An 18114-nucleotide genomic window follows, 5' to 3' on the forward strand; every position below is an offset into this window, starting at 1 on the left:
TCTAATCTTATCCTCACAATACCTACGGGAGTGACATGTATAGTGTTGTATAGTCTGAGTCATCATTTAAAGCCAGTTGTTGAAACATTTTAAGTAGGCTTCCTCGGGATAGTTTAAATCTACCTTCAAGAGTCTACCATTTCAATGTCTTCAGCATCTCTGTGACACTCTCCCACGGGATCAGACAAATCTGTGACTATTTATGCTGCCTTTCAAAATGGTTCAGATGGCTCTGAGCACTATGGGACTTAACATCTGAGGTCATCAGTCCCCTAGAACTTAGAACTACTTAAACCTAACTAACCTAAGAACATCACACACATCCATGCCCGAGGCAGGACTCGAACCTGTGAACGTAGTGGTCGCGCGGTTCCAGACTGAAGTGCCTAGAACCGCTCGGCCACCTTGGCCGGCTATGCTGCCTTTCAGTATCCCCTGTTAGTCTTACTTGATATGGTCCCACACACTTGAGAAATATTCTAGGATGGGTCACTCAAGTGATTTGTAAGCAATCTCATTTGTAGACTGATTGCTTTTCCCCAGTATTCTACCGATAACCTAAAGTCTACCACCTGCTTACGTATGACTGAGCCTATGTGATCGTTCCATTTCATATACCTGCAAAGTGTTACACCCAGGAATTTGTATGAGTTGACAACTTTTAAAGCAAGTTGCCAACCTTTGCGCCACTTTGAAATCTTAGGCCTGTCAAGATCTGACTAATTATTTATGTAGTGTCTTTCAAATAGTGTAGATGTGCTCGCTACTGGAATCTGGATACAATTTTTTCTCCCTTGGTATTGCAGCTGAATGTTGAAATTTCATGATGATATAGTTTGAAGTTTGCATTACAGATGGTGTTTTGTTTTCTTGTGTAACACTAGTGAGAGACGCATGAACTGCAAAACAAACATGGCGTGCGTGTTATTGTTGTAAGTTTAAGAAGAGAAGTGAAATGTAGTTCGATATTTGTGGGTCAAAGCGCATAAACCGAGTGAAATTCACAGGGACTTTGGTGGCATGTACGGGGAAGACTGTAGGAACTGTAGCAATGTCTCCAGGTGGTGCGCATTCTTCCAAGAGGGCCTTGTGAACCTTAGTGATTCGCCATGCTCCGGGCAGATGGTAATAGCTGCAACCCCCAGAATGTCGGAGCCATTGAGGCAGAAATTTCGAACGACTGGCGCATGTAACTGCTTAACTTATCGCAGCATTTCAACATTTCCTATGGTGTGGTGTACGATATTTTTTATGACACTTTGAACTTCCGTAAAGTTAACGCTCCCTGAGTGCCTAAGAACCTGACAGACAATCACAAAGGCCACTGATTGAAGACCGGCTTGGATCACTTAACACGTTACGCCACAGAAGGGTATAATTTTCTGAAAGGAATTGTCACTGGTGATGAGTTGTGGGCGTACCAGTACATGCCCAAAACCAAGTAGGCCTCTATGGAGCGAAAACATGTTGGTTTCCCAGTACGAGAAAAAATTCGACGTGACTTAATCTGCTACAAAAATCCTTGTGACATTGTTCTGGGATAAGCATGGTGTGTTGTTGGCTGAGTACTGTTGCAATTCAGTTGTGCAGCTAGGGCAGAAGGCATCCTTGAGGTAACTGAGGACAGTTGACAAGCACATATTACATGACCATGATATTATTGCACCTGGCCTCCTGTGGCCATTAGCGGAAACTGGTGGTGATGTTACAGTAAACAAATGCTCTGATGACTAAGGAAAACACATCACACTTTAAACGATTTCAAGACCGCTGTGTGTATACTGTCCAGTGTTTCAGTTTATCCTCGTGAAATATCACGATAACAATTCACGATAGGTCATCCGAAGTGCCCTCACTTCCAGATGCAATAATATTTTGTTACCATGTTTATATTGTGCTGGAAATCAGCGTGTAATGGTGTTGGATCGGTTCCTTTCTACAGTTTGATAAGAGCTGCACGAGGAAGTAACAGAGAAAAGATTGAGGGTTCTATTTCTGCAATATTCTGTAAGGCTGCACACCCAACTTGACTGCAAAATATAGCTGAAACCTCTGCCACACCAAGAGACTGACCCAATCTCCTGTGAAAAAAAAAATGTAATTGCTTAAGTAACAGTACGAGGGAAGATCGGAAAGTAACTTTCAATGATTTTATTACCAGAAAGATTAATAGGTAATAAAAAATCACAATTGAACTTACTTGCATCTTTTACCTACTTTCCTACATAGTTGCCAACTGAATACGGGACCACTGTGAATACTGGAGCCTACATTAAAGCTTTGCTGAAGTTGTGGCGTGCCCTTCGTGACGAAATCCACAACATTAATGTTTATGTGACAAACTTCGCCGGCCGGGGAGGCCGAGCGGTTCTAGGCACTACAGTCTGGAACCGCACCACCGCTATGGCCGCAGGTTCGAATCATGCCTCGGGCATGGATGTGTGTGATGTCTTTAGGTTAATTAGGTTTAAGTAGTTCTAAGTTCTATGGGACTGATGACCTCAGAAGTTAAGTCCCGTAGTGCTCAGAGCCATTTGAACAGTTTTTTTGACAAACTTCATGACAATGCTGAGCCCTATGTTGCTGCTCCTATTCGTGAGAAAATCGCCAGATTTGGGTTGGACGTGTGTCCAGCATCCATTATACACTCCAGACCTTGCACTGTCGGACTTTCATCTGCTTGTTCCCGTGAAGAAATTCCTGGGCGGCCAACGCTTTGCGACAGATGCGGAAATGAAATCAGCAGTCCGCAGATGGCTATACTTCAATCAAACGGCCTTCTGTAAACTGGGCATATTGAAACTGGTATAACGATGGGAGAAATGTGTTGAGAAAGTTGGTAACTATGTAGGAAAGTAGGTAAAATATGCAGGTGGGTTCATTTGTGATTTTTTATTACCTATTAATCTTCCTGGTAATAAAATTATTGAAAGTTACTTTCCAATCTTCCCTCATACTGTGACTTAAGCAATTACAATTTTTTTCCACGGGAAATTGTGCCAGTCGGCGTGGCAGAGGCTTCAGCGATATTTTGCAGTCAAGTTGGGTGTGCAACCTTACAGAATATTGCAGAAATAGAACAAACTGTAGAAAGGGGCCGATCCAACACCGATATACTCTGATTTCCAGCATAACATAAACATGGCTTCAGGGTATCAGTATTATTGCATCTGGAAGAGAGGGCGCTTCGGGTGACCTATCGTGAATTGTTATCATGATATTTCACGAGGATGAACTGAAACACTGGACAGTAAACACACAGCGGTCTTGAAATCGTTTATAGTGTGATGTGTTTTCCTAAGTAATCACAGTATTTGTTTACTGTAACATCACCGCCTGTTTCCGTTAATGGCCACAGGAGGCCAGGTTCAATAATATCGTGGTCGTGTAATACATGCCTGTCAACTGTCCTCAGTTATCTCAAGGATGCGTCCTGCCCCAGCTGCACAACTGAATCGCAACAGTACTCAGCTGTTTCTCTGTGGACGAAACAGACCCATGATCGCTTGCTAGTTCTACATTCAGTTTTATACGTCATAGGTATTGTAGTAGACATTGTAGAACATGCCCATGTAATTTGTAAATTTATACTTAATTTATGGGAGCAAAGGATCTGTCGATAAAACAAAATACAATTTTTCGCGCTAGAAGACTGGGGAAAAAAGTGAAATTTAAAATTTGAAAAGATGTTCTCTCTACAAATTGCCGGCCGCGGTGGCCGTGCGGTTCTGGCGCTGCAGTCCGGAACCGCGGGACTGCTACGGTCGCAGGTTCGAATCCTGCCTCGGGCATGGGTGTGTGTGATGTCCTTAGGTTAGTTAGGTTTAAGTAGTTCTAAGTTCTAGGGGACTTATGACCTAAGATGTTGAGTCCCATAGTGCTCAGAGCCATTTGAACCATTTTCTCTCTACAAATTGTGGCCTCAACTTTGTTTGGGATGTAACACAGGGCAACGTGATGTCATAGAGCTATTAATTATCCAGGTCTAGTCGGCATGGCTGCACAATAATGTGATAAACTGGACAGGCGAAGACTGCCTTAGTTCAGGTCTAGGTTTTTAGAAGTCGATTCTACTGGTCAGTTTGAGTGAGGTTTCGGGAGATTACCTACATTGTGTAATTGTATACTGTCTGTAGGCTATGCTTTACCTAACCAACCCAAAAAATATAGTTTTCAAAAAACACTTTGTTCAGCTTGAGTTGTGTTAGCCAACATTTAACATATTGCAGGACTAAGGACACAAGTAAACAACAACAGTAAACAGAGAATAAAAATATAGAAAACATGACAGTAGTGCAATTCTCATTAATATGAAGTCCTGTAAGCAAAGTGTTATGGCATCACCTGATTTAATTAGACACATAAGTTGAATAAGACTTCTTTTAAATGTTTATTCCCAGTTTATTCAGTTCTAGATATCCAACAATTCTCAATCGCTCTTGCTTGTTTTCTAGTTCAGATTTTTAATTTTCAGTTTCAGGTTAATGCTATGGAACTACCTATGACTAAATATTTTACTGAGAACATTTCAAGTGTTATTTCATAACACATAGGATACCCTGGATTTAATCACATAAAGTTGCAATATCTGACTGTGGAAGCGAAAATATGCCATCCATATTACATAAGTAACATAAAAGGATGAACTTTGTATGGACTGTTGAAATATGGTTAGCATTTATATATCAAAGTAATCTACCTAAGAAATAGAAAGTGGAAAACTAGGAATCTTTTAAGATATAAGATATTTGTGCACTTTTTGTCTACTTCAGTTTTTGTTTTTGGGAAACAGCTTGTTTCAAACTCACCGAAAGAGTTATTTCAAACATGGAAACATTTGTATCTTGCCCTTCTTGGAAAAATTTATGCGAACGCCCATGATTGTTCTTTATGGAAAAACTGCGTCTGTACTGATGTCGAGATACTGCTGTAAATACTAAGATCAAGGTATTTGCTTACGTATACCCTAAAGTACAGTGTACCTCAAAAGAATGTTTATTTATACTTGAAGTGTCAAAACAAAATCGAGTTTGAATTCTATCAACAAAATCTTTTTTTATTATGGAAAATCCAATTTAGAAATTTACTTCTTAAAAATAATGTCACTTAAATGCAATCCAGCACGCCTACGGCATTCATTTAAATGATGAACAAAATTTTGCATGGAGGCTCGGCGCGTAGACACTGAGGCGATCGCCACTTCGCTATGGATATTTTCTTTCAGTTGTTCTAGAGAAGTTGAATTATTAACATACATTTTAGATTTGACATATACCGATAAGAAAAAAATCCGTAGGGCTCAATTCTGGACAGCGTGGGGGCCCAATTATGTCACCCCTCCAGGGAATCGATTTCCCACGGAAATTTCCATGAACTCGCAGTTCAGACGCATTGGATGTGCGTGCTGTGGCCCCGTCTTGCTGAAACCATGTTATTTGGTTAGAGTCAGGAAAGTTTAGCAATTCAGGTACCAACATCGTCACATTACATTTGGACTTCACTGTAACTGCACGACCACTCTCCCCTTGAAAAACTATGCATCAGTTATTCCTCGAGATGACATCGCAGCCACACAGTAACTTTCGGCGGATGAAAGGGTTTCTCATGCTTCTGTATAAGATTAGTTGCACTCTAGTATCGGCAGTTTTGTTTATTGACATGACCGTTCAGGTGAAAATACTCCTCGTCAGAAAACAAGATGCTGTTAAATGAAGGGCACTCAGTCACATCATTAACGAACTGCAGCCTATGTCTGGCATTCTGATGCTTTAATTCTTGCACCAACTGCACTTTGTTAGTGTGCAGTTTAAAGTCTTTTTGCAGAATTCGGTGGAGTGATTGACTATGCACCTTTAAAGAAATTGCATGCTTACAAGTGGATCGTCACGAACAGACTGATTTACTCTGTCCATGGATTCGCCCTTTCTTGGTTGCCTCGGTCGCCCGGAATTTGTTGGCCGGTGTTGACGAAAGATCCGTACCAGTAATCCACCAAATTACAGGCCCGTATCATTAACGTCGATACGCAGCAGGATTTTGGAACATATATTGTGTTTGAACATTATGAATAACCTCGAAGAGAATGTCTATTGACTCCAGGTGAAAACGGATTTAGAAAACATCGTTCATGTGAAACACAACTAGCTCTTTGCTCACACGAAGTGCTAAGTGCCATTGACAAGGGTTTTTAAGTTGATTCCATATTTCTAGTTTTCCAGAAGGCTTCTGCCACTGTGCAGCCACACAAGCGGCTTGTAGTGAAATTGCGTGCTTATGGAATATCGTCCCAGTTACGTAACTCGATTCGCGATTTCCTGTCAGAGAGGTGACAGTACGTAGTAAATGACGGAAAGTTATCACGTAAGACAGAAGTGATTTCTGGCGTTCCCCAAGTTAGTGTTATAGGCCCTGTGTTGTTCCTTATCTATATGAACGATTTGAGAGACAATCTGAGCAGGCGTTTTAGATTGTTTGCAGATAATACTGTCTTTTATCGTCCAGTCAACGGCCTTGCCGCAGTGGCTACACCGGTTCCCGTGAGATCACCGAATTTAAGCGCTGTCGGGCGTGGCCGGCGCTTGGATGGGTCACCATCCCGCCGCCATGTGCTGTTGCCATTTTTCGGGGTGCACTCAGCCTCGTGATGCCAATTGAGGAGCTACTCGACCGATTAGTAGCGGCTTCGGTCAAAGAATACCGTCCTAACGGTCGGGAGTGCGGTGTGCTGACCACACGCCCCTCCTTATCCGCATCCTCCTCGGAAGATGACACGGCGGCCGGACGGTCCCGGAAGGGCCACTTGTGGCCTAAAGACGGAGCTTTTTTTTTTTTTTTTTATCGTCCAGTAAAGTCATCAGAAGATCAAAACAATCTGCAAAACGATTTAGAACAGATATGTGTAAGGTGCGAAAATTGGCAATTGACCCCAAATAATGAAAAGTGTGAGGTCATCCACATGATTATTAAAAAGAATCCGTTAAACTTAGGTCACACGATAAATCAACCAAATCTAAAGGCAGTAAATGCAACTAAATACCTAGGAATTACAATTACAAACAACTTAGATTGTAAAGAAGACAGAAAATTTTGTGGGGAAATCAAACCACAGACTGCGTTTTGTTGGCAGAACACTTAGAAAATGTGACAGATCTACTAAAGAGACTGCCTACACTACGCCTGTCCGTCCTCTTTTGGAGTACTGCCTCGCAGTATGGGATCCGTACCAGATAGAATTAAAGGAGTACATCGAAAAAGTTCAAAAAAGAGCAGCACGTTTTGTACTATCGAGAAATAGAGGAGAGAATGTCACTGACATAATACAGGATTTGGGATGGATATCATTAAAACAAAGGCGTTTCTCGTTGCGGCGGAATCTTCTTACGAAATTTCAATCACCAGCTTCTCCTACGAATGCGAGAATATTTTTTGACGCTGACCTACAGAGGGAGAAACAATCATCGTAATAAAATAAGGGAAGTTAGAGCTCGCACGGAATATCATAAGCCATGTAGAAGGAACCATCCCGGTATTCACCCGAAACGAAGTAAGCAAACAGTGGGAAAAATAAATCGGTACGGTCGTAATACTTTGGAGAAGGACGGATACATCAAAGTTGCTCCCAAGAGTATCTGGACGTGCTTACTGTAAGTGTATTACGCTTTGATATCGTAATAACAAAAATTGTTTCCAGAGAATGTTTCGACGTCCAGTAACACACGAGTTACACTTTTACCAGCCATCTCTGTTATGCAATTAAAAGATATGTACGTTGCCCTCGTTGAAGTGGGTATAATAGCGCTGCGTCATTTTCTTATCTGTGGTATCAAACCGAATATCCGCGTCGAGGTCAACTGGATATTCACGTATGAAAACAGCAGCACCGTGAAACGTTTGTGTAGTTTGTCATTGTGCTCTCCACCTGACGGCATCCTCTCGGGTGCTGCGAACTTCTTTGGATCGCTCTGTGTCTGGGGTAGGACTATATTCTTATGTACATTGATGTGGAAGTTCGAGATGGGATGACACCCACTTAGCAAAACACTGTTTACCTCTGTTTCAGCTGAAATAGAACTTTTATTCCTAAGTCGCGAACGAATTGGGTAAAGATAATGTTGTACATTGCATTGCAAAAATCCATGGAATGACACATCCGACTTCCTTACAGAGTAGGTTCTCTATTTAAAGGGCTGTGCTTTTTCTTCTACGTTTTTTCAATCTTTTCCTTTCAACAGGTGACACCCACAACACTGTAGCTCGTTTAATTATTCATGCCGTCGAGCATTTGTATTTTATGTGCTGTAGCATTCATCCTTCACAATCACTAGCGAACGTGCAGTGCCGTCGATGGGTACCATAACCATGTTTCTTGTGTAGCGCCTTCGAATTTGGAGCATAAGTGATAAATAATGTTTGCCCAGAATGCAATATTTATTCGTCTACTGGAATAATATAAAGTAGGAGAACAACGAGAAAAAAAAACATGAAAATTTCGTTATTTTATCCAGTTATTTGCCAATATTAATTTTGTTCCTCTAAAGGTACGCTCAGTGAGGTGATATACAAATAAAATGTGTGGATCAGAATCCTAGATCAAGATCGCTAAAATTCCTTTACTGACTTCTAGTTTCAGCTCATTGACGACCCATCTTCAGATCATTAATTCAGTGTGTATGAGCCACCAGGCATTACACATCGTCATAATCTGTTGAGTTTAATCGCTCTTGTTGTCATGTACACAGTAATGAAGGTCGTCATGGTTACATAATTTACAATGTCAGCCCAGCCATTTATCTCCAGTGCTCATATTGCCACAGCTATGTTTAAATGCAATATGATTGACAGTGGTAACTATCATTTAGTCCATATGTGGATGTAAATATGGTGTGTCACTACAGGAAGAAGGAAGTAGCTGTATTACGAATGTCAGAGGTAATGCGTGGTGGCTGATACCACTCTGAATTACGTGATAATTTTTAGTGATCTGAAGATGGCTCGTCAGTGAGCTGAAACTAGTACTCACTAAAGGAATTTTAGCGATCGTGACCTAGGATTTTGATCCACACATTTTAACACAACAGATCGCCTGTCTCCCAATTTGAAAATGTCAAATAACAATGTATTATATATTTGTACCATGCTATTGCGAATTGTCGCAACACTTTAGGAACGCAATTTTTGGTATGGCGCTTAGCTCCTTTAAGGATTCAGCGTCGTTAATTATGGTAAAATAGCGTCCTTTCATCGTCACTTGCAGCTCGATATTGGTAAGAAGAGATAGCAGGCGAATACGGCAAGTGAGCCATTATAATGTTTTGTTTTTGGGTAAAAATTCCCGACCATGCAGTGAAGTGTAGAAGCAGGAGCTGGAGCGTTGTCGTGGTGCGATTGCCTTGGTTTTGTCTGCCAAATGTTTAGGTGTTTCTATATTACTTCACGCAGACGGAATAGGACAACCAGGCAGTACTCTCAATTGACTGTACTACTGATAGCAAAACTCCTAGCACACTACATCTCTGAAATCGAACAGCACAAGGAGCAGCACATTCGATCGAATTGGACGAATGGTCTCAGCTCTTCAGGAAGCTCCAATTGGGACGACTGGACCTTAGTTCCGGCGTGATATCCATACAGCTATGTTTCGTCACCGTTTGAGCAGCCCTGAAACAACGTGAACATCATTCAGCAACTCCCTAGCAATGTTCGTTCGGCACTGCTCTTGGTCTAAATTCAAGAACTTTGGAATGGCCCAAGTTTCGTGCCAAAGAAAAAAGCCGAAAAAATTGCTTTTCACGAGACAGGTGATATGCCAACATTATCATCGACCTTTATTATAGTGATTCGGCATCATCATTTTCTTCACTTTTTCGATGTTGTCAATGGTTGTTGCTGGGCTGGGGGCCAGATGGCGCTCGCCAAACTCAACATTTTCAACTCAACTCAACATGTCCTACTTTTGTAGATGTTTGTTTTATTTATGATAAGTTTGCTTAAGCAGTGTCTGACGTCGCCGTCGTTATGTTGCATATTAAGGATTTTGAAGGCAAAATTTAATCTAAATTTTCTAATTACTTATAAATTACACTTCACTTATATATCTTCAACCTTCTCATGTACTTATTCTTTCTCATATTGCCTTTCTATTGTCCATGTTGTTGTTGCGGTCTTCAGTCCTGAGCCGGCCAGGGTGGCCGAGCGGTTCTAGGCGCTACAGTCTGGAACCGCGCGACCGCTACGGTCGCAGGTTTGAATCCTGCCTCGGGCATTGATGTGTGTGATGTCCTTAGGTTAGTTAGGTTTAAGTAGTTCAAAGTTCTAGGCGACTGATGACCTCAGAAGTTAAGTCGCATAGTGCTCAGAGCCATTTGAGCCTTCAGTCCTGAGACTGGTTTGATGCAGCTCTCCATGCTACTCTATCCTGTGCAAGCTTCATCATCTCCCAGTACCTAAACCTACATCCTTCTGAATCTGCTTGGTGTATTCATCTCTTGGTTTCCCTCTACGATTTTTACCCTCCACGCTGCCCTCCAATTCTAAATTAGTGATCCCTTGATGCCTCAGAACATGTCCTACTAATCGATCCCTTCTTCTGGTCAAGTTGTGCCACAAACTACTCCTCTCCTCAATCCTATGCAATACCTCCTCATTAGTTACGTGATCTACCCATCTAATCTTCAGCATTTCTCTGTAGCACCACATTTCGAAAGCTTCTATTCTCTTCCTTTCCAAACTATTTATCGTCCATGTTTCACTTCCATACATGGCTACACTCCATACAAATACTTTCAGAAATGACTTCCTGACACTTATATCTATACTCGATGTTAACAAATTTCTCTTCAGAAACGCTTTCCTTGCCATTGCCAGTCTACATTTTATATCCTCTCTACTCCGACCATCATCAGTTATTTTGCTCCCCAAATAGCAAAACTCCTTTACTACTTTAAGTGTCTCATTTCCTAATCTAATACCCTCAGCATCTCCCGACTTATTTCGACTACATTCCATTATCCTCGTTTTGCTTTTGTTGATGTTCATCTTATATCCTCCTTTCAAGACGCTATCCATTCCGATCAACTGCTCTTCCAGGTTCTTTGCTGTCTCTGACAGAATTACAATGTCATCGGCGAACCTCAAGGTTTTTATGTCTTCTCCATGGATTTTAATACCTACTCCGAATTTTTCTTTTGTTTCCTTCACTGCTTGCTCAATATACAGATTGAATAACATCGGGGAGAGGCTACAACCCTGTCTCACTCCCTTCCCAACCACTGTTTCTCTTTCATGCCCCTCAACTCTTATAACTGCTTTTGGTTTCTGTACAAGTTGTAAATAGCCTTTCGTTCCCTGTATTTTACCCCTGCCACCTTCAGAATCTGAAAGAGAGTATTCCAGTCAACATTGTCAAAAGCTTTCTCTATGTCTACAAATGCTAGAAACGTAGGTTTGCCTTTCCTTAATCTAGCTTCCAAGATAAGTCGTAGGGTCAGTATTGCCTCACGTGTTCCAATATTTCTTCGGAATCCAAACTGATCTTCCCCGAGGTCGGCTTCTACTAGTTTTTCCATTCGTCTGTAAAGAATTCGCGTTAGTATTTTGCAGCTGTGACTTATTAAACTGATAGTTCGGTAATTTTCACATCTGTCAACACCTGCTTTCTTTGGGATTGGAATTATTATATTCCTCTTGAAGTCTGAGGGTATTTCGCCTGTCTCGTACATCTTGCTCACCAGATGGTAGAGTTTTGTCAGGACTGGCTCTCCCAAGGCTGTCAGGAGTTCTAATGGAATGTTATCTACTCCCGGGGCCTTGTTTCGACTCAAGTCTTTCAGTGCTCTGTCAAACTCTTCACGCAGTATCATATCTCCCATTTCATCTTCATTTACATCCTCTTCCATTTCCATAATATTGTCCTCAAGTACATCGCCCTTGTATAAACCCTCTATATACTCCTTCCGCCTTTCTGCTTTCCCTTCTTTGCTTAGAACTGGGTTTCCATCTGAGCTCTTGATATTCTTACAAGTGGTTCTCTTTTCTCCAAAGGTCTCTTTAATTTTCCTGTAGGCAGTATCTATCTTACCCCTGGTGATATAAGCCTCTACATCCTTACATTCGTCCTCTAGCCATCCCTGCCTAGCCATTTTGCACTTCCTGTTGATCTCATTGTCCATATATATGCCTTTTGTCTTTATTAAGTCTTTTGTTTTTATCAAAACCTACATTATACTAAAATAACGTTACTTAAACATTTAAAAAAGGAATATACTGTAATACTTGTTCTAACAAGATTGGAAACCATATATGACAAACGCACTTGCCAGAAAAATAAAATCTAACAAAAAAAAAATAAGTATGTAAAACCCCTATGGCTGAAAAGGACACCAGCATGCCCTCAGACAGCCCGCCCACCTCCCTCAGAGATGGGAATAAAAGTGAAAAAAAAAAAGTCAGTAGAGAGGCAATGCAGCAGAATGGCTCGGTCAGGAGCGCTCAGTGACTACGAACGTGAACTAGGCACTGGATGGCGTCTGAGAAACAAATCCATCAGGGGCGTTTCAACATTTTTAAGTCCGTCCAAGTCGGCTGTTGGTAACGCGATTATGAAGTGGAAACGCTAAGGAACGCCCACAGTTAAACCTAGACCAGCAGACCTTACGTACTGAAGTACAGGGGCCGTCGATTATTGTGAGGTTGTAAAAATGGCGCGAAATCATCTGGAGGAATCACTCGTGAGTTCCAAGGTGCTACCAGAAGTCCAGCTAGTACGACTGTACGTAGAGAGTTAAAGAGTTAAACAGAATGAAGTACAGTGGTCGAGCATCTGCTCATAATCCATACATTTCTGTAGCCAGTGCTAAGGGAGGCTTGAATGGTGCAAAGAGCGACGCCACTGAACTGTAGATGATTGGAAACGAATGATTTGGAGTGACGAATCACGCTGTACCCTGTGGTAATCCGATGGAAAGGTGAATTTGGCGAATGCTTGGAGAACGTGAGCTGCCATTATGTTTAGTGCCAACTGTGAAGTGGCTCTGAGCACTATGGGACTTAACAGCTATGGTCATCAGTCCCCTAGAACTTAGAACTACTTAAACCTAACTAACCTAAGGACATCACACAACACCCAGCCATCACGAGGCAGAGAAAATCCCTGACCCCGCCGGGAATCGAACCCGGGAACCCGGGCGTGGGAAGCGAGAACGCTACCGCACGACCACGAGATGCGGGCAACTGTGAAGTACGGAGGAGGTGGTGTTGTGCTGCGGGAGTGTTTTTCCTGGTTAGTGTCTGGTCCTCTTATCTTGCTTAAGAAAATATTTAATGCGGAATGGTATGAACACGTTTTACGGTGTTGTGTACTGCTTACAGTAGAGGAACAGTTCGGAGTTGTATCAGCATAATAATGCACTCTCATAAAGCAGTATCTGTGAGGCAGTGGTTTGTGGACAATAATATTCATCAAATGGACTGGCTGGCCCAGAGTCCTGACGGGTACCCAATGAAACACTTTTGAGATGATTTAGAACGTCGACTTCGCTCCAGACCCAGCCTCCAACATCACTACTTGCTCTGATATCAGCTCTTGAGAAAAACTGGATTGCCTCCACAGACATTCAAACACCTCACTGAAAGTGTCACCAGCAGAGTTCATGCCCCCATAAAGGCGAACGGTGTACATACCCCATATCAAAGTCCACTAATGGGTTTTCAGATACTGATGGTCAGTTTGTATACATCCACCTGTCAGTGTTGGTATATGTAATTGTAACTGAGCTACTTTGACATTAGTAACCGTATAGGCTACTTATTTCACTGTCGATCGTCCGAATATGATACATGTATCTGGGAATGCTCTGCAAATTTTAACTTGTGGAAAAATTCTGTAGTTATGGCTTTATTTTACAGAACCCGTGAAAGATACTGGTACACCATAAACGTGTCATAAGAGAATCTGAAAATAATACTAAGAAAAAAACCCTTTTTAACAAAAGTGCAGTTTGCTCAAACGACGATAATTAAGCGATGATAAATTTTTGAGATAGCGTTGTTAACTAATAAACGAGCTAACATGACAGAACAACAGAAACTTGTTTTCGGTCTTCATTGGGTTGTTTGGGGGAGGAGAACAGATAGCGAGGTCATCGGTCTCATCGGATTAGGGAAGGACGGGGAAGGAAGTCGGCCGTGCCCTTTCAAGGGAACCATCCCGACATTTGCTTGGAGCGATTTGGGGAAATCACGGAAAACTTAAAGCAGGGTGGCCGGACGCGGGATTGAACCCTCGTCCTCCCCAGTGCGAGTCCAGTGTGCTAGCCACTGCGCCACCTCGCTCGGTTTCAGGTTGGAACAAGTGATCGACGAATCCTACTACCATTTGGCACTCGGGCACACAATGGGTCAGATGTGTTTCTTCTGATACAAATGCTTGACATGATGTCACGTCAATGTAATAATTATTAAGTATCATTGTTATATATGTGTGTTACTGTTTAAAGTTTTGAAGCATCAGCTAGAAAACATGTCCAAGTAATTGTATTTTAATTTTCAATTTTTTTTTTAAACCAGTTATAGTTTTCTCAGACATTCATGTTCATGGTGCTGCAAAAAAACAAAAAAACAAAAAAAGATAGAAAATTTGTTAAGTAGTTTTATTTTAATTTTTGTAAAACCTGCCATAGTTTTGTCACATATTCAAGTTCATAGTGCTACAAAAATGCGAGACGTATGACGTTCGAACACAGTGAAGATGAGTAACTGACTAATATATTGGTTAAGATACTGGACTATCAGTTGAAAAGACTGAGCGTCACATCTACTTTCGGCATCTGATTCCTTTCCATCGAATGGCGGTATAGCAGTACAGCATTACGCAAGAGATCAAAATGCCACATTCGCAGGTCGCAGCGATATGAAAGGATCATCAACACTAGAACGAAATAAGTGCCAGTAATGACAGAGGCTGTAACTTAATATATCGAACAAGAAGGCCGCATGATGCGAAAGTGAGGGAAGGAATATCTCGAGACATTCATCATCTATCAAAGATTTTTTGTTGTGGATTGTGTTCCACAGCTTTGATAAATTGTAGAAATAACCTCATGTAACACACTAAGTTGCTGTTTAATTTATTCCTTTTTTACGACCCGTTTCGATTTTGACATGAGAAGTGAGAATGTTCCCATAGTGAATTGTGAAATTTGGGATCTCAGTAGGAAGAAGATAAGAAATGCCCCCTCATACGTCTCTCTCTCCTCGTGTGAGTTCTATTATAAAGTTGCGCAATGAATACGTGAAGTGCACAAGAGACAGTTTATCATCTTAGTTTTATGATAAAAGTGACGAGTAGTGACAGCAGCAGCTCGCAACTTGTAAGATGCAGCAAGAATACGGAGTTTTATGATGCCCGAAGCCAAATGTACAGATTCCTGATAACACCGTTCAACTCTAATAAATTGAACCGTTACACAGTAGCGTTATCCGACAGTTATCGAATAAGAATTTTCACATATAACAAGTTAATCGGAGCGACCTTTTTGAACACAAGACTGTAGCACGAAAAGGCGTTTAATTTATAATGGAATATTTCTCATACTGATATATGTTGACGATGTAAGCCGAGTTTCACTTTGCCACCACAGTGCAGTCAACTTCACCAATTTTCAGCGCAGTTTACCAGTGTACGTGATCTCGAAACCGGGTGTTCTCTCTCTCTCTCTCTCTCTCTCTCTCTCTCTCTCTCTCTCTCTCTCTCTCTCTCCGTTGCCCCTAGTGACAGTTGCGAGCTGTCTTCTTAATACGCTGCTGGCCGAGGGTAAAAATGAATTGTGATTTAAATTTCTTTATATAAGGGGGAGTTAAATGAAAACGAGACAGATGGAAAAAAAGGTAAGTAAACTGTTCATTATTTCAGATTACATTTACCCAATTGTGAGACAAGACGGTCAATGTCTTACAGAAAAATGTTTGCAATTGCATATGGAACCATGATTGAAACTTCCTGGCAGATAAAAAGTGTGCGCAGGACCAAGTCTCGAATTCGGGACCTTTGCCATTCGCAGGCAAGTGCTCCACCATGTGATCTACCCAAGCACGACTCACGACCCGTCCTTAGAGCTGTACTTCTGCCAGTACATCGTCTTCTACCTTCCAAACTTCACAGAAGCTCTCTCCTTTGAAAGGGCACGGCCGATTTCCTTCCCTAACCCGAGCTTGCGCTCCGTCTCTAATGACCTCGTTGTCGACGGGACGTTAACCATTAACCACCACCACAGAAGCTCTCCTACGAAACCTGCAGAGGTCCCGAGTTCGGGTCTCGGTCCTGCACACAGTTTTAATCTGCAAGGAAGTTTCATGTCAGCGCACACTCCGCTGCAGAGTGAAAATTTCATTCTGGAACCATGATTGTCCACAGGCGTGCACCTCTTCGTACGGAGCAAGTCGACCGTCACGAATATGCATGGAAATCGCATGGGGAGGCATCAGAACCGTATGAAGGACGTGTTCTTGTGGACCTTTGCAACAATTGAAGCGCACAATCAAGTCCACACGCCCAGAAAAGTTGAGGACGGCATCATTCTGCCGCAGTATAATGCCCGCCCAGATATTGCCAAGGTTGTTTTCATTACACTACAGAAGTTTCGCTGGGAAGCCCTTACATATCCTACATACAGTCACAAACTCTCACCATGCGATTTCCATATTTTTGGAGCACTGAAGAAAGACATTTGTGGTCATCGATTTGTTTCGGACGAAGAGGTGCACGCCTGGGTAAAATCATGGTTCCATAGGCAATCGCAAACATTTTTCCATGAAGGCACTGACCGTTTTGCCTCAAAGTGGGATAAATGTATTAAAAGTTACAGCGATTACTTTTAATATAATAAATAGTTTACTTAATTTTTTTCCATCTCTCTCGTTTTCATTTGGCTGCTCCTTATATTTTTCATGACAGCATCATACAGTTCAGAGATTAGCAGATAATCGTGATACGACTTTAACGAATCCAATCTGATGTCCTTGTTAACTTATCATGCCTTATTTTCTTGTTTCCTTTGATGTGTTGTATCATGTCCGCTAGTTCTTCCTTATTGGTTGTGACGGAGAATGCATAAAAAGACAAGTAAGAATTATTCGCGGGTACACACCGCTTCTCTTAAAATAAGAAGTCATTAAAATCCAGTATTGCCTCTTCCAAGATTGTATGCGCATAATTTCTAAAATTTTTCTGTAATTACCGCGTGATGGGATCGTAAATGTATTGTACTAAGTCTGGACCACAAAGCACAAACCAAATATTTGCACAGAGCAGGTACTCGGAAGTGCCATAATAGTTTTTTGGTCTGGACAACTCTTCAGCGATCGAACTGCACTGCATCTTGGTTGGATGTCCTGTGCATTATCACCCTTGGTCTAAGACAGGACGTTTATTATTAATGATTTTTTATGATTTACTTATCATACTTCACTTTTTGCTGACAACAATGGACGTTAGTTATAGAATAATATTGATGAGAAGCTTCATGATGATCTATTTTTTTCTTTATTTTTTTAGTTCCGTACCTCAATCTGTAAAAACGGAATCCTGATAGGATCATTGTGTTGCTCGTCTATCTGTCCGACTTTTAAAATCCTTTTTCTCAGGAACGGGTAGATGGTTCAAAATTCAATTTATGTCACATATTAAGGTCTACGGACTCTTGGCTGTGTATAAAACTCAAGCTTCTAACTCAACACAATACAAAGGGACCGCCGTTTATGTCATATATTTTGGTATTAGCAAACTCACTCACCAAAACCTTCCCAGTGACCTAGAATCACGAAATTGTCGAAGAAGCAAATTTCTCAGTATAGCTAAATAAAAAAATGCGAAAATCGTTAATTTTTGTTATTATATCAAACGAAAAAAACTCTAGCGTTTGAGATAGAACGTCAAAAATTTAAAAAATCGGTTTTTCAAAGATGTGTTAATTTTGTAGCGCACATTTTTCTGAAGAGCTTCATATGCAGAACATTTATGTTCGAGGAAATGTAAGATATGTTATTTGGTCCTAAGTCTGCCAAAGTGCAGTGCCACGCCCCTTCACACAGCATCCTTTATTGCACGTTACAGTAATTCTC

General features: G+C 41.4%; 2 protein-coding genes across 8 annotated transcripts in view; one reads left to right on the plus strand and one right to left on the minus strand.

Moving 5' to 3' along the window:
- LOC126235860 (uncharacterized) overlaps positions 1-18114 on the minus strand; it is a 196477-nt gene that overhangs the window by 169355 nt on the left and 9008 nt on the right. The gene's annotated exons all lie outside the window — the stretch shown is intronic.
- The window catches only part of LOC126235861 (protein Mpv17-like), a 66963-nt gene that overhangs the window by 17096 nt on the left and 31753 nt on the right, over positions 1-18114 (plus strand). Inside the window, exon 1 of one of the 5 annotated variants that reach the window (XM_049944757.1) lies at positions 7848-7972. The exons of the other annotated variants lie outside the window; for them this stretch is intronic. The gene's annotated coding sequence lies outside the window, so the exon portion shown is untranslated. Of the gene's footprint in view, positions 1-7847; positions 7973-18114 lie in introns of those variants that run through there. 5 annotated transcript variants of the gene reach the window in all.

This window comes from Schistocerca nitens, chromosome 2, assembly GCF_023898315.1.
Source record: "Schistocerca nitens isolate TAMUIC-IGC-003100 chromosome 2, iqSchNite1.1, whole genome shotgun sequence".
Classification (NCBI taxonomy): domain Eukaryota; kingdom Metazoa; phylum Arthropoda; class Insecta; order Orthoptera; family Acrididae; genus Schistocerca; species Schistocerca nitens.